This window comes from Schistocerca americana, unplaced genomic scaffold (assembly GCF_021461395.2).
Source record: "Schistocerca americana isolate TAMUIC-IGC-003095 unplaced genomic scaffold, iqSchAmer2.1 HiC_scaffold_815, whole genome shotgun sequence".
Lineage (NCBI taxonomy): Eukaryota > Metazoa > Arthropoda > Insecta > Orthoptera > Acrididae > Schistocerca > Schistocerca americana.
In genome coordinates, this window is record NW_025726583.1 from 22,501 (window position 1) to 30,000 (window position 7,500).

The following is a 7,500-nucleotide window of genomic DNA, read 5'->3' on the forward strand; positions in this document are numbered from 1 at the left end:
GAAGAGTCTTTCTAGGCCATGACCCACCGGAAGGGCGCAGCGTCCCCCACCCCAGACATGTGACGTCACACCATCGGTATTGACGACTAGACTGATTCCTTATAATCATTTGCCATACACCGGTGGAAGCTGCCGAGACGAGTAACTACATAGCGGGCTCGCCGTGTCACTAATGTACAGAGATACAACAGTTTCGACTGGAACCGGATTAAACGTATACACGGCGCTGATTAGTAATAGATAGAGCCATCAGAATACAGATAATGTATACAACTGTCCGTATACATGCTGAAAGACTCTGCTCACAATCACAACCACACGTCAGCCACACACCCTTATCACGCACTACTCTCTGCCTGTAACACGCACACAGACAATATGTAAGCACCAGCATGGAACAACACCCAGTGCATCCTCTCCGCCACATTAGACAATCCACACTGTCATAACCAGACTGGGAGGTCCACTCAGAAAACAGAATATCCCACCCACCCGACAACCACCATTGCTCAGCCAAGCCACCAACACCCACACATGTCCTACACAGGGGTGCACCCAACATCACAATACTGCCTCCTCTCACAGCACACAAACAATGGCAGGAATGAAAGACACAGGTCTGCCACAAGCATGGAATGAGAGCGCCGCCTGTCATGAGCCAAAGGTGCATCCTGACGTGGCAAATCAGATGATGCCGCAGGCATCCACTTACTATAATCACAATCAACAAACCGGCCGCCCCGCCCCGCCCCCCATTAAACCTTTCCTTACAACAATGTGTACCTTAACCTAACCTATATCGTACCGTAACCTAACCTATATCGTACCGTAACCTAACCTATGTCGTACCGTAACCTAACCTATGTCGTACCGTAACCTAACCTATGTCGTACCGTAACCTAACCTATGTCGTACCGTAACCTAACCTATGTCGTACCGTAACCTAACCTATGTCGTACCGTAACCTAACCTATGTCGTACCGTAACCTAACCTATGTCGTACCGTAACCTAACCTATGTCGTACCGTAACCTAACCTATGTCGTACCTTAACCTAACCTATGTCGTACCTTAACCTAACCTATGTCGTACCTTAACCTAACCTATGTCGTACCTTAACCTAACCTATGTCGTACCTTAACCTAACCTATGTCGTACCTTAACCTAACCTATGTCGTACCTTAACCTAACCTATGTCGTACCTTAACCTAACCTATGTCGTACCTTAACCTAACCTATGTCGTACCTTAACCTAACCTATGTCGTACCTTAACCTAACCTATGTCGTACCTTAACCTAACCTATGTCGTACCTTAACCTAACCTATGTCGTACCTTAACCTAACCTATGTCGTACCTTAACCTAACCTATGTCGTACCTTAACCTAACCTATGTCGTACCTTAACCTAACCTATGTCGTACCTTAACCTAACCTATGTCGTACCTTAACCTAACCTATGTCGTACCTTAACCTAACCTATGTCGTACCTTAACCTAACCTATGTCGTACCTTAACCTAACCTATGTCGTACCTTAACCTAACCTATGTCGTACCTTAACCTAACCTATGTCGTACCTTAACCTAACCTATGTCGTACCTTAACCTAACCTATGTCGTACCTTAACCTAACCTATGTCGTACCTTAACCTAACCTATGTCGTACCTTAACCTAACCTATGTCGTACCTTAACCTAACCTGTATTGCGCCTTAACCTAACCTGTATTGCGCCTTAACGTAACCTGTATTGCGCCTTAACGTAACCTGTATTGCGCCTTAACGTAACCTGTATTGCGCCTTAACGTAACCTGTATTGCGCCTTAACGTAACCTGTATTGCGCCTTAACGTAACCTGTATTGCGCCTTAACGTAACCTGTATTGCGCCTTAACGTAACCTGTATTGCGCCTTAACGTAACCTGTATTGCGCCTTAACCGATATTGCGCCTTAACGTAACCTATATTGCGCCGTAACGTAACCTATATTGCGCCGTAACGTAACCCACATTGCCCCTTAACGTAACCCACATTGCCCCTTAACGTAACCCACATTGCCCCTTAACGTAACCCAACACACGTTGGGCCTTAACCCAACACACGTTGGGCCTTAACCCAACACACGTTGGGCCTTAACCCAACACACGTTGGGCCTTAACCCAACACACGTTGGGCCTTAACCCAACACACGTTGGGCCTTAACCCAACACACGTTGGGCCTTAACCCAACACACGTTGGGCCTTAACCCAACACACGTTGGGCCTTAACCCAACACACGTTGGGCCTTAACCCAACACACTTTGGGCCTTAACCCAACACACGTTGGGCCTTAACCCAACACACGTTGGGCCTTAACCCAACACACGTTGGGCCTTAACCCAACACACGTTGGGCCTTAACCCAACACACGTTGGGCCTTAACCCAACACACGTTGGGCCTTAACCCAACACACGTTGGGCCTTAACCCAACACACGTTGGGCCTTAACCCAACACACGTTGGGCCTTAACCCAACACACGTTGGGCCTTAACCCAACACACGTTGGGCCTTAACCTGCTCTGTAATTGTCATACGACGCGTTAAATTAGTGTAGTGTTGCCTAACTGCAACCCCCGCAATATAGTTTGCTACTCGCACTGCCCGGTCCCCAGTGTATCGCTTCATGTTAAACACCTTGCAGCTATACACTGTAATGTGGATGGCAGCAGGACGTACATGCTCAATGCCCTTTGCAGTTGTTCATTGGCATTTGCAGTTGTTCATTGGCATTCGCATGTGCGAAGCACTTAGCCTACGCTGTGGTACGGCCTGTGTCAACTGTCCGCTGATGTTGTACGTCCAAATCACACACTGTACTGCACATTGGTCCTCATGTACTGAATGATACATCGTGGTACATGTGACCGTACAACGACTGCGCCAACAACGGCGAACCATGCGGTCCAAATGTTGTGCACTCAGCTACGTGTCGTCTCCCTATAAGAGCTGGATTGCAGTGTGGTATGCCCTGGATGGCGATCAGCATGAGCCGTCTGTTGATGTAGTGGCGCGTGTTGTCAGACGTAGTCGTCTCTTCTCACACACCGTGATAGCATGGTGCACTGCGTTCCACATCTGCGACATGCGACAGAGGCCGGTTGACAGTCGTTCGCGCAATGGACATCGCATACGTACGGGGGCCACCTTCCACGTGTTCGCGAAGCGTGCACATGTTGTTGCGTGTATGTGGGCAGACATAGTGTGTCGTGACACCTGACACAGGCATGCAACAATCGTTGAATTTGCAAATGGCGATGGACGCCTACGTTTGCTGGTGACGTTATGCAAATGAACAACTGGTAAACCGTTGTGGTGCGGTTGTTCTCGCTAGAGGTGAATCAGTGATGGCGACGATCGGTTGAGCTACCAACCGGTTGTTCCAGCGATACCCACCATGCCCACGAACGTGAATGGCATCTGGGTGTGAAGCGATACGCGGCGGTGGCTGGGTGGGACCGTCCCCGGCCGGTGAGGGGGGGCCTCCCGGCGTGCTGGCCGCGCGGTGCGTGGGCGCACGCGCTACAGCCGGCTGGTGGGGGCGGCCAGTGGCAGGCGCGCCGGCCGACGGAGGCGGCAGGCGGCGCAGCTGCGCGCCGGCGCACCCTGCACGCGGCGCCGTGCGGCCAAAGTAGGTCCTCGCGGGCCCGGTGCGAAGCGCGGTGGACATCTGCAGTGTGCTGGTCCGATTGAGGACTGTGTGCGCTGAGGATGCGCCGCCGCCCGGCGCTCGGCGCCGCGACGCCGTCTGCTGCTCGGTCGCCTCTGCGGTTCTCGCAGGTGGTTTGTATCGCAGCTGTGCGGACGTGTTGGCGCGTGCGCTGTGCTGGGAGAGTTCGCTTCGGCACCCAAGTGGGGCTTTTGTCCTTCTGTGGCGCTGGCGTTGGAGCTGCCGGTCACCGTAGGTGGCGCGTGTTGTCTCCCGCCGGCAATGCCACGACAGCACGCTCCCGGGCCTCTGTCGGCAGCGGCAAGCTCAGTTGGGAGCACGGGTGGTCGCACCTAAAGCGTCTACTCGCCAAACTCCGGGCGATTGCGCCTCTCTCGAACCCGACCAAGTACTTAGGACGGCGCTGCGCGCCGCCGGGACCTGAGAGGGTTTCGAGGTGTATTGTGCAGGGGAGCTCAGCCTCCTCCTGTTTGCAGAATAATTGAGCGGACGCTTGCGTGTTCGCGCGGGCCCCCGGGACACACTCCCGGGCGGCCGGCTGCTCAGCTCTAGTTGACGCAGCTCCCTGGTTGATCCTGCCAGTAGTCATATGCTTGTCTCAAAGATTAAGCCATGCATGTCTCAGTACAAGCCGCATTAAGGTGAAACCGCGAATGGCTCATTAAATCAGTTATGGTTCCTTAGATCGTACCCACGTTACTTGGATAACTGTGGTAATTCTAGAGCTAATACATGCAAACAGAGTCCCGACCAGAGATGGAAGGGACGCTTTTATTAGATCAAAACCAATCGGTCGGCTCGTCCGGTCCGTTTGCCTTGGTGACTCTGAATAACTTTGGGCTGATCGCACGGTCCTCGTACCGGCGACGCATCTTTCAAATGTCTGCCTTATCAACTGTCGATGGTAGGTTCTGCGCCTACCATGGTTGTAACGGGTAACGGGGAATCAGGGTTCGATTCCGGAGAGGGAGCCTGAGAAACGGCTACCACATCCAAGGAAGGCAGCAGGCGCGCAAATTACCCACTCCCGGCACGGGGAGGTAGTGACGAAAAATAACGATACGGGACTCATCCGAGGCCCCGTAATCGGAATGAGTACACTTTAAATCCTTTAACGAGTATCTATTGGAGGGCAAGTCTGGTGCCAGCAGCCGCGGTAATTCCAGCTCCAATAGCGTATATTAAAGTTGTTGCGGTTAAAAAGCTCGTAGTTGGATTTGTGTCCCACGCTGTTGGTTCACCGCCCGTCGGTGTTTAACTGGCATGTATCGTGGGACGTCCTGCCGGTGGGGCGAGCCGAAGGCGTGCGACGCGCCTCGTGCGTGCTCGTGCGTCCCGAGGCGGACCCCGTTGCAATCCTACCAGGGTGCTCTTGAGTGAGTGTCTCGGTGGGCCGGCACGTTTACTTTGAACAAATTAGAGTGCTTAAAGCAGGCAAGCCCGCCTGAATACTGTGTGCATGGAATAATGGAATAGGACCTCGGTTCTATTTTGTTGGTTTTCGGAACCCGAGGTAATGATTAATAGGGACAGGCGGGGGCATTCGTATTGCGACGTTAGAGGTGAAATTCTTGGATCGTCGCAAGACGAACAGAAGCGAAAGCATTTGCCAAGTATGTTTTCATTAATCAAGAACGAAAGTTAGAGGTTCGAAGGCGATCAGATACCGCCCTAGTTCTAACCATAAACGATGCCAGCCAGCGATCCGCCGCAGTTCCTCCGATGACTCGGCGGGCAGCCTCCGGGAAACCAAAGCTTTTGGGTTCCGGGGGAAGTATGGTTGCAAAGCTGAAACTTAAAGGAATTGACGGAAGGGCACCACCAGGAGTGGAGCCTGCGGCTTAATTTGACTCAACACGGGAAACCTCACCAGGCCCGGACACCGGAAGGATTGACAGATTGATAGCTCTTTCTTGATTCGGTGGGTGGTGGTGCATGGCCGTTCTTAGTTGGTGGAGCGATTTGTCTGGTTAATTCCGATAACGAACGAGACTCTAGCCTGCTAACTAGTCGCGTGACATCCTTCGTGCTGTCAGCGATTACTTTTCTTCTTAGAGGGACAGGCGGCTTCTAGCCGCACGAGATTGAGCAATAACAGGTCTGTGATGCCCTTAGATGTTCTGGGCCGCACGCGCGCTACACTGAAGGAATCAGCGTGTCTTCCTAGGCCGAAAGGTCGGGGTAACCCGCTGAACCTCCTTCGTGCTAGGGATTGGGGCTTGCAATTGTTCCCCATGAACGAGGAATTCCCAGTAAGCGCGAGTCATAAGCTCGCGTTGATTACGTCCCTGCCCTTTGTACACACCGCCCGTCGCTACTACCGATTGAATGATTTAGTGAGGTCTTCGGACTGGTACGCGGCATTGACTCTGTCGTTGCCGATGCTACCGGAAAGATGACCAAACTTGATCATTTAGAGGAAGTAAAAGTCGTAACAAGGTTTCCATAGGTGAACCTGCGGAAGGATCATTACCGACTAGACTGCATGTCGTTCGATGTGCGTGTCGTGTCGCGCAACACGCTACCTGTACGGCTCGCAGTAGCCGTGCGCCGCGTGCGGAACCACGCGTGCTTCTCAAAACTAACGCCAATGTTGTGTGGTACGAGCGCTGAAGCGCTGGAGCGGCTGGCCTGCGGCACCTGGCGCCGGTTTTGAATGACTTTCGCCCGACTGCCTGTCCGCTCCGGTGTGGAGCCGTACGACGCCCATCGGCCGTGAGGCCGTTGGACACAGAACGCTTGAACAGGGGCCGCCACACGCCTACGTCCCGCCTATGCAACTGTCTTGAAAGAGACAGTGGAAACTAAGAAAAGATCACCCAGGACGGTGGATCACTCGGCTCGTGGGTCGATGAAGAACGCAGCAAATTGCGCGTCGACATGTGAACTGCAGGACACATGAACATCGACGTTTCGAACGCACATTGCGGTCCATGGATTCCGTTCCCGGGCCACGTCTGGCTGAGGGTCGGCTACGTATACTGAAGCGCGCGGCGTTTGCCCCGCTTCGCAGACCTGGGAGCGTCGCGGCCGCCTGTGGGGCCGGCCGCGCCTCCTGAAACGTGCGATGCGCGCCCGTCGCCTGGCGGTTCGCATACCGGTACTTACTCGGTAGCGTGCACAGCCGGCTGGCGGTGTGGCGTGCGACACCTCGTACAACGACCTCAGAGCAGGCGAGACTACCCGCTGAATTTAAGCATATTACTAAGCGGAGGAAAAGAAACTAACAAGGATTCCCCCAGTAGCGGCGAGCGAACAGGGAAGAGTCCAGCACCGAACCCCGCAGGCTGCCGCCTGTCGTGGCATGTGGTGTTTGGGAGGGTCCACTACCCCGACGCCTCGCGCCGAGCCCAAGTCCAACTTGAATGAGGCCACGGCCCGTAGAGGGTGCCAGGCCCGTAGCGGCCGGTGCGAGCGTCGGCGGGACCTCTCCTTCGAGTCGGGTTGCTTGAGAGTGCAGCTCCAAGTGGGTGGTAAACTCCATCTGAGACTAAATATGACCACGAGACCGATAGCGAACAAGTACCGTGAGGGAAAGTTGAAAAGAACTTTGAAGAGAGAGTTCAAAAGTACGTGAAACCGTTCTGGGGTAAACGTGAGAAGTCCGAAAGGTCGAACGGGTGAGATTCACGCCCATCCGGCCACAGGCCTCCGCCCTCGGCAGATGGGGCCGGCCGCCCGCGCGGAGCAATCCGCGGCGGGGTCGTGTCCGGTTGCCTTTCCACTCGCCGCGGGGTGGGGCCGTTCCGGTGTGCGGTGGGCCGCACTTCTCCCCTAGTAGGACGTCGCGACCCGCTG

At 54.0% G+C, this 7,500-nt stretch overlaps 2 non-coding genes and 1 pseudogene across 2 annotated transcripts; all 3 read left to right on the forward strand.

The window, feature by feature from the left end:
- The first annotated feature begins 4,264 nt into the window (after positions 1-4,264).
- On the forward strand, positions 4,265-6,174 carry LOC124591240. The gene has a single exon (XR_006977067.1). It is a non-coding gene; the product is annotated as a small subunit ribosomal RNA (ribosomal RNA).
- Positions 6,175-6,518: 344 nt separating this feature from the next.
- Positions 6,519-6,673, forward strand: LOC124591247. The gene has a single exon (XR_006977072.1). It is a non-coding gene; the product is annotated as a 5.8S ribosomal RNA (ribosomal RNA).
- A 188-nt stretch (positions 6,674-6,861) lies between these two features.
- Positions 6,862-7,500, forward strand: part of LOC124591244 — a 4,759-nt pseudogene continuing 4,120 nt past the window's right edge.